The 21860-nt window shown below is 49.2% G+C and overlaps 1 protein-coding gene across 1 annotated transcript in view; it reads right to left on the bottom strand.

The window, feature by feature from the left end:
- BCL9 (BCL9 transcription coactivator) overlaps nucleotides 1-15886 on the bottom strand; it is a 59021-nt gene extending 43135 nt beyond the window's left edge. Inside the window, exon 1 of the mRNA XM_050332038.1 lies at nucleotides 15744-15886. The gene's annotated coding sequence lies outside the window, so the exon portion shown is untranslated. The remainder of the gene's footprint in view (nucleotides 1-15743) is intronic.
- Nucleotides 15887-21860: the final 5974 nt, after the last annotated feature.

Genomic DNA, 21860 nt, shown 5'->3' with positions numbered 1-21860 from the left:
AAGGTATTTTTAAACATGTGAGAGACAGAGGCTCCCACCCAAACCCCTCCTGGTCCAAAGGCTTAACCTTACCATACACAGGTGATACTGGGGTGTTTTAGAGAAAGTTAAGCCTTGTGAAAGATTTGAGCATTTTTTTGCTACCTTAAATCTGTCTGTGCCAGGTAGGCAGAGAGATACTCAGGGGGAAGGAAACCTGTACCACTGCTCCCACTGCAACACTCCGGGCAGCCACACATGGTGTGGGGGGAAGCAGTTGCTCCTTTGTTACCTGCCACTCCCAGGACACTTCAGAACTAATGTGAAAGGAAATGCTTTTTATTCCTTCAAGGTTTTCAGAAATTTCAAATAGCTGTTCTATATCTGATCAGGTTAAAAAAAAATAGTTTTCAAAAATTATAACTAGAAACTATAACCTAATTAATTAAATGCAAGGTTTCATTTTACCTTCTTGAAATACTCCATTTTGACAGCTTCAAAACTTTTCTCCAATTTTTTTTCAAGATGAAACAAAACTGGAATCAACTTTTCCTGAAAATAGCAACAGTTTTGGCAAATCAGCAATTTTCTGAGAAAAATTATCTCTGGAGAAAAATCCTAACAAAACCTAGATCTATTATTTCTTCCCAACACCACACAACAACATGCCTCCGCAGTGTAATTCAGCCTTAAGTTTCATAGCAACTCAGATTCAGACATATTGCACACACAGATATTAGAATATGCCTTTGACATCATGAGCACAATGCAAAACAGTGTATATACAATATGGCCAAGCAATGCTGCTATGGAAACCCTTGCTTTGAATTCCCCTATATGGGGTGTCTAAATTCTTATCCCTAATATTGCTTTAACAGAATTTTGTGTACTTTATATTTCCTTTCCTCAAGTCATCTCCCTTTTTCTGGGAGGACTCTCCCCCTTGGAAAAGGGGGATGTTTCTGTGGGTGAAGCAGAAGGTAATGAGACCTGCACCACATTCCTGATGCTGCCATATACACCAGCTCCTTGAGCTACAGCAAGAGAAGTAACGGATTTGTGCCTCAGTTTCTGCAGCTGTAAAATGGAAATACAGTGACGTTTTACTTCGGATATGACTTGGATGTGCTTTGAAACCCTTTGTGACAGCCAGAAGATACATGTATCCTTATTCCTACTTGTTACTTTCCGTAGGCGAGGAGTTACTGTCCTCTACAGACCTATGCTGATGATCTCTATATTGGAGAACCAAATCAGGAAGTACAGTCGCCCACTCATGTAGCAAACAGATAAGTAATAAAGCAACACACTTGCCAACTCCTAAGGAGGTGGTTTCTTAAAAAGACATAGGAAGCTTTCATGTTTTGATGCTGACTAATTTCAGAAAGTTCCCATTTCACTCTCTTGATCTTAAACTTCTTCAAAAAATATGTTTACCTGCTCTTCTGAAGTATATTCTGCTGGGGAGGGTCGAACTGGCTAGATTAAAGGTAACAACGCTGGAAGAGAAGAGGACACTTTATCTCTCCATCTCCTCCAGTTGCTCCTGGTGACCACAGCGGTACCTTTCGGGTCTCATCTCAACAAGGAGAAGATGCTGCAGCCAGTAGTGGCCATCTGAATCTCTGTGCAGCACATCCCAGGGTGCACATCACCACCTCCTGCAAAATCTGAGCAGAATGTGCAGCCTAATAACCACCACTCAGCAGCCAAACTCACCCCTGCAATCCACTGATCGCAAATGCAGATTAACTTACTTGTATTTGTCTGATGGTGTAATTGCCAGACTGCACATTCAAATGAGTATTTGTTTAACTGTGTGATACACAGATAGAGCTTATGCACTTGAGGCCAAATTTACCCCTGTTGTAATTTCCCTAACTCCAGTAGCAATTACTCAAAGGACTAATTTGGCCCACAGTGTTTCCTAGTATATGTGATTCATCATTTCTTTCCTATAACAAAGAATAATACACTGTTTCAATCAGCGGTGATGTCCTGGCCTCCTTGAGGCTGCCGGACTCCCTGTTTAATCAGACATAAAACAAATCACTTGCAGAGGCAGAGGCGTACAAGCATGCTTTAATTACAATATTGTAACACCAATTAGAGATCTATCTAATCGAGAACTCAGTACTTCCTACTCGAGTATTACTCCCATGTTGGGATAATTACTGCTAATTAAGCTTGGAACTAATTAGGCCAAATGATCTCATTTATACCAACATAGATGACTTCTAGGAGTTCACACACCAAAAAAAAAAAAAAAGCCAAGGGTGATTTTATCATTCCTGGACTCATCTGCACTTTGCTTTTGAAATGGACTGTCCCTTCCCAGTGGATAATCCCTGCTAGAACTGCAGTCCCAGATCTCAGATGATCTCACACTCTCCCAAGGCAGAGAAATGCTCTCTGAAGGTGTTTCACTTGGTTGGCCCAAACCACCTTCTGCTCTAATCGACAGAGTCATGTCCTATCATGGCCCGGTTCATTCCAAATCTACAGGCTGCACTCACACAGTTATGGTTACAGCTCTCAGTGCACTTAGCACTACCCACACCTCCGTGATTGCTGCACAGAATAAGGTTTGCTGCACGGTGCTGTGCAGTGTTAAGGCAATAACTGTAAAAAACCCCCAAAACAACTCTTAAACATGCAGACAGCCACATGCACTTGTTGAGTGATCTGCATCAATGCTGTGTATAATTAGAAATGGCATCCAAACACCATTCAGCAACGGTGGCCCAGCTGTGCTGTATGGGACGGCTGAGGGCAGGGGCTGACTCCAGCTGACGGAGCTCCTTGTGAAGCCCGTCTGTGCTACAGGACTCCTCGTGCTCACAGTCTGACTGTATCTAACAAAGTTGGCTTCACACTGCAGGCAGAAAAATAAAGGACAGCCCATGAAGCTGTGTTTATGCTGCAGCTTCTTCTCCTCCCCTCCAACCCCAAAATTCTGAACCAGCTCAGCAATGAGATTCTCAGGTTGAAGAGACACCAAGGCAGCTTCCACTTAGACCTGCTCTTAGCTTACAGAAACAGTCACAAGCAGCAAGTAGGGTGTTCCCCACCTAATGGCTGAACATAGTGGGGTAACACAAACCTTAAAAACAAAACCTTTGCATTTTTGTCTGGGTATTTTGGGGACTGGGAGTTAGTGTTTCACCCAAAGATGGTTTGCACCAGATTTCCTCCCTGCAGCATTTGCCCATTTCAGATTCCTGGATGAGTGAAAGAAGAATGCCACCTACCAACATATCTATCCCACCTCTCACAGGGACTGGACACCTTTCAAATGCCAGGAAGGGTTAGTACCCAAGAACTGGCTGGGAGCACCCATCCTGGCACATATCTGTCCGTGCTACAAAATTCACAAACCTATGTGCTCTCCTCTCCCCGGATGGTCAGAGCACCTCAGCACCTCTGCTTTGCCTGTCACGTCTGCAGAGGCTGCAAACCAGTGGGTCTGTGCTATCAGACAGCACAGGTAAGTCAGGAAGGGCTCAGTCACACTCACTGCACAGGCCACCTCTCTCTGCACATCCCTTCTTCCAGCTCCTGCCTCAAATTGAAGCCTTCCAGGACCGGCTTCAAGGTCCTGCATGTAGTAAAACCTGCTTTCTCTTCACTTCTGGCTTTCTTTCACCAGCTGCTTTTATTACTGCTAAAGCTTCCTCCTAAACACTTCTTTTTCTCAGGCTTTCTTGTACTTCAGGCTGGAATCCTGAAGCTGCTGAACTCAGGAATTCACCATTGTTTCCAGGTCTTCTTCCAGCTTGCCCCTTTATCCTCACAGTGATCATTGTTCCCTGGTGAGTCACAGACAACACCCCCCTCTCCCCTCCAAATGCCTCCGGAACAGTCTTCTCTTTCCCAAAGCCTGTCAAAACTGAGCCCAGCAGGATTCCCTACACCAACCTGACCTGGTTACAATACCTCCTGGAACTGATCCTCCAGCTGTCTGTGAAATTTCTGTAGAAGTGCCATTACTTTATGCAGTACCATTAGCAGAAGACTAATAAATAATGCACAGGAATAACACAATCCCCAATAAACAATGTACTGCTTCTTCTCTTATTTTCTTAAGTAAGCAACATGGATCCTAAATCTGATCTCCCCCTCCAGTTGTTACCCAATCCTCTTCTCAGCTACCAAACTCTCTCCTCCCTCCCCTAGCAAGCATGTCATTCCTTTCTTCCCAGCTGCCAGGGCCTTCCTTTCTACCTCCTCCAGCCCAAATACACCAGCAGACATGAATGTAAGTGTCCATACAACACAAATGCAAACACCCAGACATGTATCAGGTTGCATATTGAAAATGCACATTTTCATATGCTGCAACAGCACATGGATATGTGCATGGCTCACTGAGTATCATATTTATTTGGGTATCTGCCGGAATCCCTCTAGGAAGAGATGAGTTGGAGATCTTCTAGTGAAAACAAAATCACTGATCCCAAAGTTTGGGCAAGACAGTGGTAGATATATGATCAGGACAGTGTTAGGCAGAAGCACACACTGGGCCCAGGGGGCCTCTGAATGGCATCTTTAGCGTTAAAAGGGAGGAATTCAGGAGCTTTTGATCAGAAGTGCATCCCAGACAGGCATTAGACTCTAATAAATAAGGTGCTTTACACTGACAGAGTGCCAGAAACCTCCTAACATCCTCCCCATGGTCTAAAGACAGACAGGCAGAAGGCAGAAGCCAAGCAGACAAGCTCCCTGTGCCAAGCTCCCTATGTAGGAGAGGAGGGAAGGGAAGCAGCCTCCTGGTGAAGGAACATCAAGTCACAGCCACTACAGAAAGCACCATGAATGCTCTAATTTGGGACTGCAGTAAGTCCTTCAGGACAGGGACTGTCTCTTTCCAGGGTCTGGACAGCAGGACTCCAGCCCCATATCAGCATTTCAGCATGCAGTGTACAAATATTTACTGTCACCAGAGGCCTGCAGAGAGAGGCTGTCTCAGATGGACGTCCCCAGGGGCATCTGCAGGGATGATGGAGATCTGAGTCAGTGACCTAAGACCCAGACCTGGGGAGCTCTCTGTGAGTCACAGTGCAGCATATTCCTTCCAGACAGGTTCCCTCAGTTAATTTCAAACACTCACTGATACGGGGGTTTTAACACCTTTTTTTTTTTTTTTTTTCAGAGCAAATTCCATACTTCTATCCAGGGTCTGCCTACATGCAGAGATCCAGTTGGTGGCCAGCCCTGCATGGCCCTAAATGGTCAACCCTATGTGAAAACAAGAGACAGAAAAGCGCAAAGAAACACACACGGGCCAGAAATAATCAAACTCTCTAATTCTCCCAGAGCACTGGCCATGGGAAAACACTCAGGGTCCCAGCAGCATGATGGCAGGAGCGTGGAGATGTTGGCCCTCACATCCTGACTATCTGGTACCAGCTCCATTTCCAAAAGGAAAGCAAAGGGGCTGCTGCTTACTGCAGGCAGCTGCCAGGTTCGTATCCTCAACCCTCCCAAGAGCCCTGGCTCAGGCTCTTGTTGCATAAGGCAGGGACACATCCCTAAGTCTGAGGTTTAGAAACAAGATGTATGTATTTGTTATTATTTTCAGTTATCTGAGTGCGGTAAAGGTCAGAACACTTATCTTCTGGGGTTGGTTCCTGCTCCCACTCATGTGGTTCAAATCCAATTGAATGATTTTCTGCATACTTCCCAGACAGAAAAAAATCCAGGGGGAATGAAACCTGATACAGGGCATTTTCTAAAGAGGATCTGTGGGAAAAAAGGATCCACCGCTATGGGAGGAAGGGCTTGTGGGCATTCCTGGGTACCTCCTCCCCAGTCCCTGCTACACACAATGAAACATGAATAAAGATGACTGGGGAGGCCACAGCTTTTTACCTAAGTTTTAGCCTAAGCTGATCTCAAGGACTGGAGTGGACAGTATCACCTACGTGATAATCCCAGAGCTGCATTTTGGGTGACAAGACTCAAGGACACAGCTGCATGTCCTGTGCCCTGTGCACAGGCTGCTCCATAATCTCCAAGATTAATTTATGCAAAACATGGGAAGATGTGCTTTTTCCTTTTCCAGTCAATGACTTCATTAACCTTTCAGGAGCTTGCCAATAGTAAAGTAGAAGCAATGGGAAAATCACACTTCTGGGAAAAGGGGACTTCTGCCACTGTAGGTAACAGCACACAGCTGGGAGAGGCCAAAGGCACCAGCAAAAAGATGGACCCTGATTTAGGAATCTGCCTTCCCCCTCTGCTCTCCCTGACACCCTCAGGTTTCTTCTCTGCTCCTGAAATGGTCCTTCTCCCCTGGCTGCTGACAACTCACACATGACCAGAGAGACAAGGAAGCCAGATGGGAAGGCAAACAAAGCAGAGGGTTTTAGACAGTCTGGAGAGAGACCTAGCCCAGAGGCAGAGCAGGAGGGAAAAAGCAGGTAAAACAGGTGAAGCAAGTATGGAGAGGGAGAGAAACGGCTGTGGGAAAAATGGGAAAAGGTGTACGGCACCATGCATGGAGCACAAGGGATACCACCTCAGCACGCCAAGGAAGGGTCGGTCTGTTGCAGAGACAGAAGGGAGAAATCAGGAACTGTCTGGTCAGGAGAGTTGAGGTTCATGACTTTAACGAGCCTGGGACTGAGTGATGCCTGGCAGAGGAAAACGTGGAAGGAACAGAGCTAAACTCCACTGGAGGTCAGAGAGTCACTATGCCCTGTCCTGTAGGACACTGGATGAACTTCAGCATGTGGCCATCTGTGTGACCTCTCTTGCCCTGCTGTCAGGAACACCTGACAAGCCCTGATTTGGCTGTCTCTCCCATCAGCCTAGATGCAGCCACCTCTCCCTGCCCTGAGGAAGGATCTTCTGCAAGCCTCATGTCCCCATTATGGGAAGGGAACAGAGTTCACAAAGGGATATAAAAAAACCCCCACCTTTCAGTTGTTGCTGTTGGCCACGATCCTTGCAGCCAAAATCCTGTCCCTTAGGAGAGGTGGTTAAATACACTCCATCCACTCTGGCTGACTTGCAGGAAACTCTATCCCACATCAGATGGTAGGATAGCCTCTTCATGGGATCAGGTGGCTCTCTAGGCAGATGGGAGAGGGGATCTCCCTAACACGGTGACCCTGCAACAGCAACTCCCTTTTTCTGCTAAGCACAGGTCTCCCAGGAACACAGCACAGCTGTCCTGACCTGCTGGGCACTGGCTTGTGGGCTCAGTGCAACTCTCCAACAAGATGCAAAGGCCTCCCCACTCCTTTGGTGCTAGTCCTCTCCTTCCTCCATCATGGCTTTCCCTGAACTCAGCTGGAAGTGACACAGTGGGACAGTCACTCTCCTCTCAGCAACCACAGATACCACCACGCAGGCAGGCACAACACAAGCCATGTTTTCAGGACAGAGTGTCTAAAGCCACGGGGAAGTTGGGAGAATGGGAGTAGAACAATGGGCCAGGACCAGAATAAGTCGCAAGGTCGTGTCCACAGAGGTAAGGTGACGTCAGGAGACAAAATTTGAGACTACAGACTTCATCAAGCTTCCAGGCAGAAATGAAATACTCAGACATTAAAGTGACAACCGTGCTGTAGCTCAGAAGGAGGCTCGAGGCGGCTCCGTTCAAAGCCGGCGGGCACACAGGCGGAGAGAGCCTCACCTTGCTCCTCAGAGGGCAGGCTCCACCCCGCCTGGCAGCGGGGGGCTGTACGGCTGATCCCACGCCCTGTCCTTCTCCCCTCGGGCCGTGGCCAGCCAGCCTGGCTGCAGGGACACGCCGCCGGGGACAATAAAAAAGGGGAGAGACACGCTAAGGGAGGAATTTGGAGGATAAACCAGAGAGAAGCGATAGGAGTGTGCGGCGCATGAATAGTGGGGGAGGGTAAGAGATACAGGGTGAGAGAAGAAAATGACATGAACAGAAGGAAGAGAGCTGCAAATAGAAGGGGATATGGAAACAGCAGAGAGAGACAGATTGCAAGAGCGGTGGAAGTAGAGGAGACCTAGAGGGACAGAATACAATAATAACTCTTAAAATGAGAGGAAAAGGGGAGAGAGGAGAATGGAGAAAGGGGAAAAGGGAGAAGGGAGAGGGAAGAGAGGAGAGGAGGGATTTATGGTTTCCTGGAGAAGGAAGACAAATGCCTTGCATGTTTTCTCCTTAGTTTTCAAAGGTTTTGTGGAAGCAGTGTGAAGGTTGTCATCCTCATTTTAAGAAGGGAGGAACTAAGGTACAGAGACTGAGAGAGGCAGGGAATGAATGAGCAAGGTGGTGTAAAGAAGCTTAGCTCCCTGCTTTGAGTCTTCCATCAAAGATACAGGTGAAGAACAGTCTAGACTTTCTTCTCCTGAGCAGACCAGAGAGAATCCACTACCCAAAGATGGTAGGAAGACAGCCTACTAGAAGAACAAGAGACAACCCAAAGTAACATGAGAAAGAGACGGGTACCTGCTCTTTTTTTGCCATCACCACCAGTGTCTCTGGAGATCTGGGTTTAGAGGTGTTCAGAGTAAATTAACCTAGAACACACCAAAACAAGCACTGTCTGAGTGCTTATGTGGAGAATTGCCCACAGGGAGATGTTGCAGTGTGGGTTCAGTTACTTGCCAACCCTACCAGTTCAGATCCAGCAGCAAAGAAAATGGAAGGGGGGTGCGTGGGAAGCTGCACAACGGGGGCTCCGCTCCTGCAATGCTCACTAATGTCTTTCACTTGCAGCTTTATTTTTTTTAGGTGTCTAGTATTTATCTGTAGTTCAATTTGTACCACCTTTATGTTTCAAATGCCACTACAGAAAACGATCTTTTTGTGCATACAAACAAACACCGAGACCCCAAGGACACATACACCCAAGCCAATCATAGTTTGTAAGAGCCCTGAATAAACCAAATACTTGGTGCCTGCTTGAACTCACACATACACCTGGGCAAACAGAGCTTCCCAGTTACTCACTGCACATAGGAACCCAAAGGATCCAGCATCTTCCTAATCTCAGACAACACTACTTTATGGCTTGCTAGCACAGGAATTGTCTAGGATTCCCTCATCAATGAGTGACGAAGGTCTCTCTGCTATAAACTGATGTTAATGGCAGGCTGTGTACCTTGTTTGTTTATTGCCAAGGAGGAATGTTTGTCGTGGCTGTCAAGTTTATAAAAATATTTCCATGATTTCAGACAGCTTGGCATTTTTACATGCAGCTGAGAGAGTGGGTGAATGTACAGATGAAAATTTGAAGAAACATTACTGAGAGAGGAAAAAAAATATTTCCTAGCACGACCAAGACTGCTTAGAAAGGCCAGGAAGGTCAGAGACATTTCTGAATAAAATGCATTTTTTTCCCGCCGGGGGTTTCTGAAGAGCTGGCAATAATTAAGCATTACAACACCTTTCTGTAGTAGATAACTCAGCTGAGGCCATCTGGGGTTAAAGGACTTGCCCGTGATCACACAAAGCAAATCAGCAGCAGAGAGGAGAATTAAACCCAACAGGCTTAGCTTCCACGACCCAAGTCCTACACACCTGGCCGACGTCCAGACCGCAGGACAGGAGCTGCACCAGCTGCGGGCCTGACTGTCAAGCACAGGTCTTCCAAGACAGTCTAGCAATTGGGCACGGAGCTGAGCGACAGGCATCCACCCGAACTTCAGACGGCAATTGTGAAAACAAGCGACAGAAGGCTGGGAAGCAGTGCCTAGTTACCAACCATGGTGCCAAGTGGATTAAATATACATCGGTAGATTCAATTACAAAGAGCAGCATGCAAGATGGAAGTGACTGCAGTCAAGGACCCAGGACAGTGAGAAATAACCCCAAAATAAAAAATAAAATCACGGTCTTCAGTGAGAAGAAATCCATGCTACCAGAGCTGGTGGAGAGGGTTCAGCCATCAGTCTCCAGGGCGACTGTTCCAGGCCACCCTGGAGGCTGCAAGCGTGCAGTGACACCCAAGCCCCAAGGGCTAGTGAGAAGCCTGAAGGACTCAGGTTTAGTGGGCTGAGAGAGATCCATATCACCTAATGCTGAGCAGCCCTTTGTTATCACTGTCACCAGAGAAGCTGGAGAGTGAAGTGGCAGAGAAAGTGAGCTGTTCTCCCGTGCCCCCCCAGCTGCCCCTGCCTTGCCAGGGCAGGGCTGAGACACATCCACTGAGTGATGAGGAAAAGGAAACCTGTTTCACACTTCAGGGGTTTGCACAACTCTGGGCTGGAATATCTGAAAACACCCTTCCCAGTGTTGATCTTTAGCCCTGCATCCACCTGTGCCCAAATGCACGGTCTGTGTTGGGGGCCCCTGAAAGTACTGGATTTGGTAGAAGGTAAGGCCATGTCCTGACAGCTTGACCAACTAAATGGTTCAATACTCCTCATCTGTAGGGGGAACAGGAGGTCACCTCTTTGCTCTCCTTCTTTGCCCGTGCATTTCCCCAGGATTTCAAAGAGTTATGGAATTTTCATTGCAACCCCCTGACCAAATTATCACAACACATGCACTACCACGATCACTAGTAATGATTTCATTTCCTCCTTCTTGGAGCAAAAATAGAAAGGATAATCATTCAGCACTCCATACACACAGCTGCCACCTGAAAGATGCAGGTGAACACAGCTAAATGGAAAGGCAAGTACAATCTCAGGCCGTTTTTTGTACCTGGAGAACTAGACCAGCAGTATTTTGCATGCAAGATTACAGGTCTGTGTGTAGTTGCATTTTCACATTCCATTACTGCAATTGCACACAGCCAGTTACGTGCCTTAGCAGCAGCTTACAAAAGCAACTGCTGCTAAACATACAAAATCCAGCCCCCAGATGCACACGCGCAAGACTAGAAAACTGGTCCTTATTTTCTGCCACAGAAAAGACGTGTATTTATTTGCTGGCTGCGCCTGCTCCCTGTGCAAACACCACACCAGCATTATTCCCTTGAACTCACATTTATATGTTGATCCACGCACTCACTCGAGCTTTGCAATTACCTAAAATGTATACAGCATTTTGCAATTAGAAGCATCCCAAAAATGCAAAAAAGGCCCCAGTTTTTGCATAAAAAATTCTTCTGCCAGTAAGTCACGGTAACCACCTCTCCAGCCAGAATGTGCTGCGTGTTTAAGGCTCCCAGAGAAACACAGCGCTTACCCTTTAAGACAGTAAGAGATGAATACTTTTTTTCATTTAAACTATAGGGAGTTTTACCTAGATAGACTGCAATTTCCTGAGCTCGAATCTGGCAAAGTGCCCAGGGCTAAGACCACTCCCCCTTCTTCTTTTGGCAAAAATTACCATGGCGTCTTCAGCAGTCAGAAGTAGTTTTTAGGGTCTTGTTTTCACAAAAGATCCTGAGAAAAATCCAGTTGTAAGCAAGACCGGGTATTGCAGAACTTCTTCCAATAACTAGACTGATGAGCGACGTCTGAAGCTTTCTATCCCCAAATACCCTACCAAGGGATGGTTCAGTTCTGAGTCACAGGGAAGTGGACTGAATCACAAATAGCCATTCCTGCAAACTGGTCTCACACTCCCACTCCTCCCCCCTCCCAAGTTTACAATCCAAGCAGTGACCAGGTTGAGGTTAGCTTGGGAAAGCTGATGAGATCACAGTCTGGGGAGATACAGCCCCAGACAGCCTCAAGTTTTTGTTCACCAGCTCCTTGTTTTGCGTGGAGACACGGACAGCAGTTGTTACACCAGGTTTACCATATGTTTATAATATTGTTGTTATGGGAATACATGTACAGCCCATGTCACTGGCAAGTTCCACTGTTTTCTGCTGGAAGGACAAAACAGAATCCACTCTCCAACAGAGCACCGAGTGTCCACATACTTCCAGCAAAATTTATCGTAGCATGAGTCACGCTCAGTGCAAAACCACACGCTTTGTTCGTGGGATGGTGCGCGAGCCCAACGGAGTGTCTGCACAGGAGCACGGACGTACACAACCCAGCCCCTGTGCTGCTCCTTTCCAGGGAGCTGGGCAGGAGTTATCCCCACCACAGATTTCAGCAGGAAGATCAAGCTGAGCCTTAAAGCAATTTGCCTGAGGCTGTCAAATCAGCGTCAGGATCTCAGGTTCTGTGAGAGCTCCATGTCCGAGATCACCATTTCTCAAATGGGACCAGTGAAGGATAAAGCTCGTTAACTTAGGTGCATAACTCTGCATCCCACAGCAAAAATATTTGCTTCCCCCTGTGTTCCAAAAGGGTGTTTAGGGCAGTGAGTTTGCTTATAGGACACAGGAAAAACGTGTTTGTGTGTGTGTGAGACTGTTGTCAGAACTACCAGAGCCCAAGCTGCCTGCACCCTTAGGTGCAGGGCAGGGAGCACTGGTGGTGCTCACATCTCCAGAGGGTAGGAGCAATGCCAGCGGCTCAAGTGGCTCTGCCACGCAGAAGCATTATTCAGTACTGAGGAGAAATCCTCTTTCCTGACAACCCCCTACAATATTCAGGCTGAAGGAGTAAAATACATTTTGTTTACTGCCGGCCCCACCAACTCCTGTGCTGCCACTGAAGACCTCAGAGGTGAGAGCAGCTGACTGGAGCAACGCACCACCAGCTCAAAGGAAAACCGATTTACTCACTTAGCCTCCTTCTAGACATCAGCAAACAGCCTAAGAAATGGCCAACTCCCCTCCCTGCCTCCGCCCCCCCCCCAGCCCTGACACGTTGCCATTTTCTGTCCCCGTCTCCACGCAGCCAGTCACATCCCATGTCGTAGTTGAGAAGTGGCGTGCAGGGTTTAATTGTGCACATGTTCTCCAAGGAAGGGCGGCATGGGATGTCCACAAAGGAGCAGAGGCAGGAGGCCAAGGCTGGTTATTGGCCTCAAGTCATACTTGCTGATCGGCGCGTTGAAGGATTTTAAAGCGCATAGCTGATCAGATCAGCAGCTTGTCCTAGAAGGAGGAAAGTGACATAAAATATGCACAAGCCTTCCTTCTGTCCTGACAGCAGGTTGAGTTTTCAGATGATGTGGAAACAGCAGCCTGCTCTCCTCCCCCCAACATGGTCTCCTCTCACGCCTTTGCTGCAGCACTGCCGTCTTGTTCACGACTCCAGAGACTCTGCTCCCTCCCCAGCCTTCATGCCGAGGCTCAGGCTCTGGCCAAGGGGCTCCACTCCACTGTTTTTATACCCACTCAGCCCTTGGCCTTTCTTCTCAGCATGCCAAGCAGGGGCTCATTAGTGTTCCCTGTTGTTAAGCTTTTGTGGCTCAAGCCCATCCAGCGCCAAGCTGGAACAGAAAGGCCATCAAATCCCCAACCACGGGAGTGCAAAACTTCCCCGTGCTGCCAGCCCAGCTGGAATTCAAACAGGTGATCCTGGAGAGGAAAGGTGGAGCATGCACACATGTGATCTGCGTGTGTGGGAGCAGCATGTGAGCTCTGTCTGCAATGAGCTGGTGCTGCTTCAGCTTCTTCTCAAAGAGAGTAAGCTGGAGTACATCTGACCCGAGATCCATCCTGTGCACGTGTGTAACATTTTCATGGCGTCACTTGTGCATGCAACACCTGTGGTATGTGCCTGTTACGTCATGGGAATGCTGCTGTGGATGGGAAAACTAAAACATGGTGCACACGTGCTGGTTTCAAGTCGTAGCCACTCACGCTATCGCAAAGTTGGCTGTCAAACACCGCCGCTGCCGGGCTGATGGAATAAGCTCTTGTGGAAATTGAGGAAAACACCAGGATTGGGCCGTGTCTGTGCATGAACCATGCTTAACATGTGCACGTTCCCCCTCAGGAGGAAGGATGTGCTACACAGGCAGGTGTGTTTGCTCAAACTTGCTGTTTTCACGTGTGTAGAGGTGCTGGGTGCGTGGAGGTATTCATGACGAAGCTTTTTTTCATCCCCGCACTTATTTCCACAAGGGGTAGATACTTTCTCCTTGCTATTGCCAAATTCCAGCAAAATTAATAGAAATTTACAAAGACAATCTAACAGAAGGCCCCTTTACCAGAGAAATCACCTATGGAAAACTCAAACCACATGGTCTCTCCCCATCCCTCAGCTACAATCCTTGCTCGAGCCACATACACCCCTGGAGCTGGCTACAAAAATCTCTTTGCCCTACCAAATGCCCCAAACCCTGCAAGCTCAGAAAACTCAACCTCTGCCTTCTTCCATGCAGAACAGTCCTCCTACATCACAATCAGCTGAGCTATCCCACTCAGCCTTGCTCATGTCCTGATTCAGTTCAAAATTCCCCCTCTTTTTAAGGCCCTCCAAGGAGATGGTCCAAGGTCTTCCTTGGACATCCTTCCTTCCCACTCCCTCATCTGTCTACATCTCCTCTCCACAGGTTTTCCACCCAGCATCAGAACCTCAGGTACTGGAGCCGCCTCCTTCTCCTCCCCAGGTCCAGCTGCCTGGAACAGGCATTTTTCGTCCCTACCTCACTGCCTGACAAGTCTCCTTTCAAACACAATCTGATACTTCTCCCCCTCCTGTGACGATAAACCTCAGAGTCTCTCTCCCTCCGTCTCACATACCTCCATCACTGGACTGTCTGACTGTAAAGCATGCAGAATAAAGGTATCATGGAAAATGTTACAGCAAATCATGGGGTTTTGCTTCGATTCTTTTTCTGCTTATTTATTTATTTTTTGAAGGGAGGTAACAAGTCAGAGAGAAGCTGGCTGAGATTTCTGCTGTACATTTTTTTGCAGCAGCAAGATCCTCCATCTTCCTTGCTGGATTGAATAGGGTCTCAGGACAATTTAGACTCCCTCCCCCATCTCCCATTCCTGCTCATATTCTTCAACACATGATGCTCTCCTCCCAGCCTTGACTGAGAAAGCACATATCTTCACTCTCCCCTCCTCTTTCGGCTCTTGCCTCGCATAGGTTGTGTCAGGACATTAGGATGACGAACATTTGTGCAGCTCAGATTCTTGTAGGTTATTTTTTAAAAAAAACAACTAGAATCAATGAAACCTGAATGACGGCACACGACAAACTTAAAAGACCTCGTGAGGATACACCTAGCATTTCTGTGCCTCACGCCAAAACGAAAAAATATCCCCCCAGATTTTAACCAAACCCAGTGCCGATGCTGTGACGAGCCCGGGAGTGAGGATCAGCGCTTCTCTCCCCTCTGCCTTTTATTTTATTTATTCTTTGCTCTTGCACATTATCACCTTACCAACAGTAGGTTAACAGCTACAAAACCTCCGGCAAGCGAGCAAGCGAGCAGCCTTCACATTGCTGCTCTCACGCCGAGCTCGGTATTTACTTGCTGATAAACGGCAACTGTAAATACATCTCATCTAATCTCCCGACATCCAGGAGGAGAAAAAAAACCATCTCACATCCCCGCCGCGCTCCAGAGGGAGCGGGATGGAGGGATCACAATAGACCCCGGCTTCCCACCCTCCCCGCGGGGCTTCTCCCCGGCTCGGGGCAGCGGCTGCCCCCCCTTCCTCCCGAAACCCGCCACCCCCAAAAAACCCGCCGGGACAGAAGCCAACAGGTGGAAGAAGGCGCTTTTTTCGTCCCTTCCGCACTCGGTCCCGGGATCCCACCGCGCTTACTCCCGGGGGGGAAACTGAGGCGAACGGGGGGCGGGTGGGGGGAGAAACTGAGGCACGGCCGCCGCAAAACTTTGCGCCCCCGCTCCGGGCGAGCCGGGCAGCGGCGCGGGGCTGCCCGCGGCACCCCCCGCCTTCCCCCCGCCCCACAGCCCCGCACACGCCGAGAGCCCCGCCGGGCGAGCGGCGGGGAGCGGCCCCGTCCTGCCGTCCCCTCGTCCTGCCGTCCCCCCGCCCCGCGGGCCGGCGCTTTACCTGCCTCAGGCGGCGAGGGCGCGGGGCGGCATGGCGGGGAGCGGGCGGCGGGGAGCGGGCGCTGCGCCGGGCGGGCGCTACGGCAGCACCGGGGCAACTCACGGGAGAGCCGTGCTGGGCCTTTTGTCTGCGCGGGGCGGCGGGGCGGCGGGGCCGCCTCCCCCCGCGGGCGCCGCGGCGCTTGGTACGGCCCAGGCATTCATGCCAAGCGGCTTTCACACATGGAGGCTTGTCTCCAGCGGCTGCTGACAAGCCACAAACAAGGCGGCCCCCTCCCTCCTCCTCCCGCCTCCCGCCTCCTCCTCCGCCGGCCTCCTCCATGCGAACTCCCAACTCCGGTGACAGGCGCGGGGCAGGGAGAAGGGCGCCCGCCGCCTCCCCGGCAGCGCGGAAAGCGCCCCGCTTTCCCCCTGGCCGGGAGGGATCGGGGCATTCCAGCCTGCCTCCGGTAGGGAAGCGAGCGCCAAGCCCGCCAGGCGCAGAGCACGGGTCCTGCCGCGTCCCACCCTCGCCATGGCGAGCCGGCTCCTCCAGGAGCCAGCCGGGAATTCGCCCCACTTCCCCCACTCCAGGGGCGTGTAAATAACCACATGGTGGGGACCCAGCGCCAAGGGCCTCGGGGTCAACTTCACGCTGCGGCCGTGAGCCCTCTAACACAACGCGAGCCCGCTTCGCAGCAACACGGTGGCGGGAGGCAGGGGAGATGGGCAAGGGAGGATTCATAAAAAAAAAAAAACAAGCCCTCGTGGCCTCCCAAAAATTTTTGCAGACACACACCCCCTCCCCATTACTGTAAACAGCGGGAGAGCCCAATTCTCCAGTGGCAAAATCTACTTGTTCTCAAGGTAGGGCAGGCTCTTACAATCGAAGACACCCAAAAAGGGTCTTTCCCAGCAGCAGGGCCATGTTGGGCCCAGGCTTGCAGAGATTTGAGCTTAAGGTTTTTTCAGTGACTTCATCCGAAAGGGTTCCCTGGCCATGCAGGTTTGCGCGGCGTCCGTCCAGCAAAAGCTAAACAAAAACATAGCCGGCGTGAATCATTAAACTGTGCTGCCTTACGTACGGGTTCAGCAGGGTTCAGTCGGCCCAGAAAGCAAACCACATGACCCACTGTCATACGTTTCGTAACGAAACCACAAAACTCAGTCTCAAAAAACACATCCCTGTCCAGGGACAACAAAAGTGTTGGGGTTTTTTTTCTCTGAGTCTCAGCCGAAAAGGTCTACAGAGTCCAGAAGAGTGCTGCACAAGCATCAGCTGGTTTCATTTAATAAAAGTAATGACAATAACCATAATAATCACCACTTGGATAGCTTTTGTTGTCCAGTGATCCCAAAGACATTTTACTAACCCAGGCAAGTATTTTTATCTAAATTTAACAAGTGGTAAAACAGATTCAGGCAGATGAAGTGACCTACTCAAGGTCATCTTCTGAACCTGTAGCAGAAGGGAGGATGCACATTTTTTAACTCAAGTGCTCAACAGAAAAGCCACTTCCCAAAAATAGAGCTACTGCAATTCCCCCAAAACTCAGAAGTTTTATACAAGTCACAGTTTCACTGTAAGAAATCTTAACCAGCTCTCATTTGTAGCTTGGATGCTAGGACAGATGCAAATGAGGTGCTTCCCAGGAAAGAGAAATAGAGGTCAAGCAGTGAAGGGAGACTGCAACCAAGACTGACTGAGGAGAAAGGAGAAGTGGAAGAGCAAAGCCAGAAGAGAAGGCTGGAAAACATAGACAGCGACATAACTACAAATTTCCCACCTGGAAGAGCAGGGTAGCACCAAGAGATCCAGGTGAAAGGTCCAAAGGCAATGTGGAGAATATGAAAAGCTGGAAGAATGTAGTCTAGAATCTGACAGGCAGAAAAACTAAATCAAGCCATTTGTGCCATTCAGGCACTTGGGGTTTGGTCAAGTGCCCTCTCACCAAAGCTTTGGCCAAGGTGTCAGTAAACCCCTGCCTTGGAAAGTGCTGGGAGCTGGCACTGCAGGTCCTCAAAAGAGGATGCCTGCCACACTCAACCTGTTGAAAGCTAAGCCAGATTATGAATATCCAACTTTATCTCCCACAGCCTGCCCAATGGGATGTAGGGCTGCAGCCATGCCCAGTGGTATACAGGGTTCTGCAGAAAGGCTCTGACACATCTCCTGAGCCTGACATCCAGCTCAGGGTTTCAGATTTGTACTGTCACAAGTTGAATCATGATCATCTCAAGGATCCACGTTCTCCTAATGGGGTAAAACAACTTGAGCTAAACTTACTTCCTCTGAGAATGGCTGTGCCAAATGGATAGCCTTTCTTCACTGCCCCAGATATCGCTCTTTCGGGATGCTCTTCAACCTTGATTTGGTCTTCCTTTCCAGTCCCTGGACTTCCTGATTCCTAATCAGCTCTGGGTGAGCCCATATCTTCTTGCAACTGCTGAGAGCTGCTGCTCTTGGCAGAGTGGATTTTCCCTCTTTCTTCATTTCCATAACATTTCCCTTCTGTTTACTTTCCCATTGCTCTCCTCATGGCCCCACTTCAGGACAGCATGTAAGCACATGTTTGATCTCATTGATCTCGTGGCACTTCATGTATGAGGAAAAACATGAGTCCCTTTGCCCAGCTCCTGTTTATGAATTCTGTGTTAAAGAGACATGAGGTGAAAGTCAGAAGTGGTCACTAGAGAGTGGACTGGAGCATGGGCTTCCCCCTCCTCTCTGCCAAAACCCCAAACAGCCAGGCTGGTGATTCCTGCAGATGCTTCCTCTCCTGGGGGTATGTGTGCCCAGGGAAGCCACAACTCTTTTAAGAAAATCATGATGCCTTTGGCAGAAGAGGTAGCGTGCCCTCTCTCTCCAAAACAGCTGGCATCTTGGGAGCTGGAGCACATCCATGGGAGATGCAGACAGGAAAACCCTACGGGAGAGGAGGCAGCACAAGTTGGGGCTTCCATATGTCCTCAGTGGGTGCTTTAACCCCTTTGGACAGTGCACCTTAAAAGGAAGTGTCATGCTCTCTGGGAGCTCACACAGAGCCCATCCTGGAGTTACGCTTCCCTAGGCAGGGAGACATTTCCTGTCCAGCTTTTCCTGCTGCTGCTGTTGTGCTTAACCTTGTCAAGAGGTAGGTGTGGAGCAGAGCTGGGTCCTCATTTCAAATCTGGTGGGTCTGAGGGGTCTGGGCATCCCCAACACCAGGCATGAGCTGAACAAGGATTTGCAGGATCATATTTTGCACTCATGAGTCTAAAATTCACCTGTGTGCTGCTGTAGGAGGAGCTTCCTTTTATTTGGCTCATTGTCTCTCAAGTAAGAACTGCAATGCCCCTTTCTTGCACTTCTATTAGTTTGGATTTCATGGTGGGGGGTTTGGAGGGGCAGCAGAAAAAATAACATCTTTTCACTGGGTGCCTGTACAATGCCTTAAATAACCCCAGTTATGTACAGGTGACTGCTGTAAAACAGGCAGCGTGGGATAGGACAGTCCAGTCTCTGCACATCCCAACATACTTAAGTTTCCTTGCCTACTGCACTGAAGCTGTTCCCTCCTTTACAAATACATCAAGAATGTGCAAAACCCCCCTATGTTCATCCTGTTTTCCAAGTGGGAATACATACAGCTGCACCATATAGATGTTCTGCACGTGCAGTGTAGAGCAGACACCTTTAGAGCACACTGGGCAAACTGTACATATGCAAATCACCTGCACAGCATATGCACAGCAGGTCAGATGATTTTGGGATTCATTAGACATAGTGCGTGAATGCTATACACTTCACCTCCCCAGTGTGCACTCAACCTGTCCTGAATTTCTGGATGTTCAGAAGCCCAACTATCTGAAAGGCCTGTTGGGCATGTGGAAACTCTGGATAAGCATATGCAGTATGGAGATTTCATCCCAACAAAATTCCAAAGTGGAGGAAGACGAAATGACCAAGGAAACAGGCACACGCTGAAGCTCACGATGCTGAAAAAGTAGGAGTGGTTCATCTGTACCTGGGCAGCAGCCATCCATATCTCTTCTGATCTATGTTGCTGTGTCTTGCCCAGTATTTAATTCTTCTCAGTTGAGTGCCCAGGCTGCTCCGAAAGCTGCGGTTTTGTGTCGGCTCTGCTGCTCTGAACTTGCACAGCTCTCTCTGGTTGCTTGTACTCACACATCCTGTCTCACAATGTGCAGACTGGTTGTGCTTGCTGCCTGTCCCCCTGTCCCTTGGAGTAAATGTTCTGAAATGCTGTGCTTGGTCACATTTTGCAGCACTCAGGAGAGTCTTTTGCTCAACCCCAGTAGTATTTCCCATTGTCAATACCGCCCATCTAATTTCATTGCTCTAGATGTTTCATTCCTGGTCAGACCTCAGACAAAATATTCTCAAGAAAATCTCAGGAATCCCATTATTGCCAATTTTCAAGCCATCTGTTACTTTGCTTGAACTCCCTGGTCTTAGATTCATGAGCTTAAGCAAGACTCTCAGCCTTCACTAAAAAAAAGAAAAGTAACTTTTCCAGCTCGTGAAAGGCTCCAACACTGGAACAGCAGAACAGGACCCTGAAGTGATCGTGTTTGTGTTTTGAAGCCAGATTTCTCAGCTGCTGCCCTGATTTTCAGGTCCTGGCTCTCAGCATTGCTCTCTGGGGGTGACACTGCCCCGTTCCGCTGGGGTTAGCCCGTTCTGCTGGAGGCAGAGGATGCGCCGAGGAGCGTGGTAAGAGCAGGAGAAGGGTGGCTCTGGAGCGGTACACCAGAGGTATCCTGAAGCGTCCTGAGCCGGAGGGGGCTGTTCCCTGGCAGTTGCATTGTTTCCCGGTGGTGTCATGCCGTGAGGTGGTGCCGGCTGTGGTTGTAACCAGCAGGCGGAGCTGGGCTGGATAAACAAGCGAGAGCTATTCATAGCCATGAGGAGGGCAGAGCGCTCCTCTCCTAGCAACACAGCCAGGAGAAGAGCAGGAGAGCTCTGCCCAACTGGTGGAAAAATGTGCGCGCAAAATGTTGGTGTTCCTTCCCTCCCGAGCAGTTCCCGCTCCATCGTTGTGTGATGCCTGGAGACCTCTCACCTGCTGTGCTCCCTCGCCCCAAAATCTCTGTTTGATTTCAGGGAGGCTCTCATGCGAGTGGTGGAAGGGTCTGTTTCCTGGGGTTTGATCAGTGAAAATGTCCTTAAAACGACCAAGAGATGAGAGGTGAAAGGTGGGCTTGGAAACATGCACCCTGGGCTGTGGTGGCTGGGAACTCCTGGCAAGGGTTTGAGCAGGGACATCCCTTGCCCTGCCACCTGCCCCAGGCTGGGTGCCAGACTATCCTTGGTCCAGTGAACCCACAGCCAGCTGGAGGGCTGAGCCAGCTGGAGGGCTGCTGCATCGTGCCATTTCTCTGTTCAATTCTCCTTACTGGAATCCAGTTACATCAATACCTGATTTATTTTTTTGGAGGGGTGGAGTGAGGCTGTTGAGGCACTGGAACAGATTGCCCAGAGAAGCTGTGGATGCCCCATCCCTGGAAGTGTTCAAGGCCAGGTTGGGTGGGACTTTGAGCAACCTGATCTAGTGGAAGGTGTCCGTGCCCGTGGCAGGAGGGTTTGGAACTAGATGACCTTTAAGCTCCCTTTCAACTCAAACTAAGATTCTATGATTATTTCAAATTCTAGGGCATAGCTGTGGGTGCAGGGATGTGATAAAGCCCACAGCAGAGAGGAGTAATACCAGGCAAATGTGCAGGGACGTTTTGCAAAGGAAGCTAGCACACCCAGCCGTTTGAAAAATTGGGCATGTAGTAGCAAGGTATTGACAAGTGTTCCACACACCTGTAACACCGCCAGTAAATCAAGCAAAAGCATTTGTCAGCTTGTCATTAGGAGAGTAATGAGGTAAGTACAACAGAATTTAGGGCAAGCAATGAGGCCAGCATCCCTCTACAGTAGATATTGCCAGAGACAAAGAAGAGTCAAAGTTTAAAAGGAAACAAGACTCGGAGCAGAGGGAACCCAGTCTTGGATGAAGTGTCCCTTGCTCTGATCTCTGCGTGGTGCAGACTTATCTGTACCTCTGGGAAGGACCAAGTCTGCCTTCATCCTGCTACTGACACACAAGGAGAGATGCAGACACCACAGCTCTTGGTTCTGATTCCCCTT

The sequence above is a fragment of the Myiozetetes cayanensis genome, unplaced genomic scaffold (assembly GCF_022539395.1).
Source record: "Myiozetetes cayanensis isolate MyiCay16 unplaced genomic scaffold, myiCay2020 scf5-8, whole genome shotgun sequence".
NCBI lineage: Eukaryota > Metazoa > Chordata > Aves > Passeriformes > Tyrannidae > Myiozetetes > Myiozetetes cayanensis.
The sequence above is the reverse complement of the archived record's forward strand: the minus strand, read 5'-3'. Positions and strand labels throughout refer to the sequence as shown.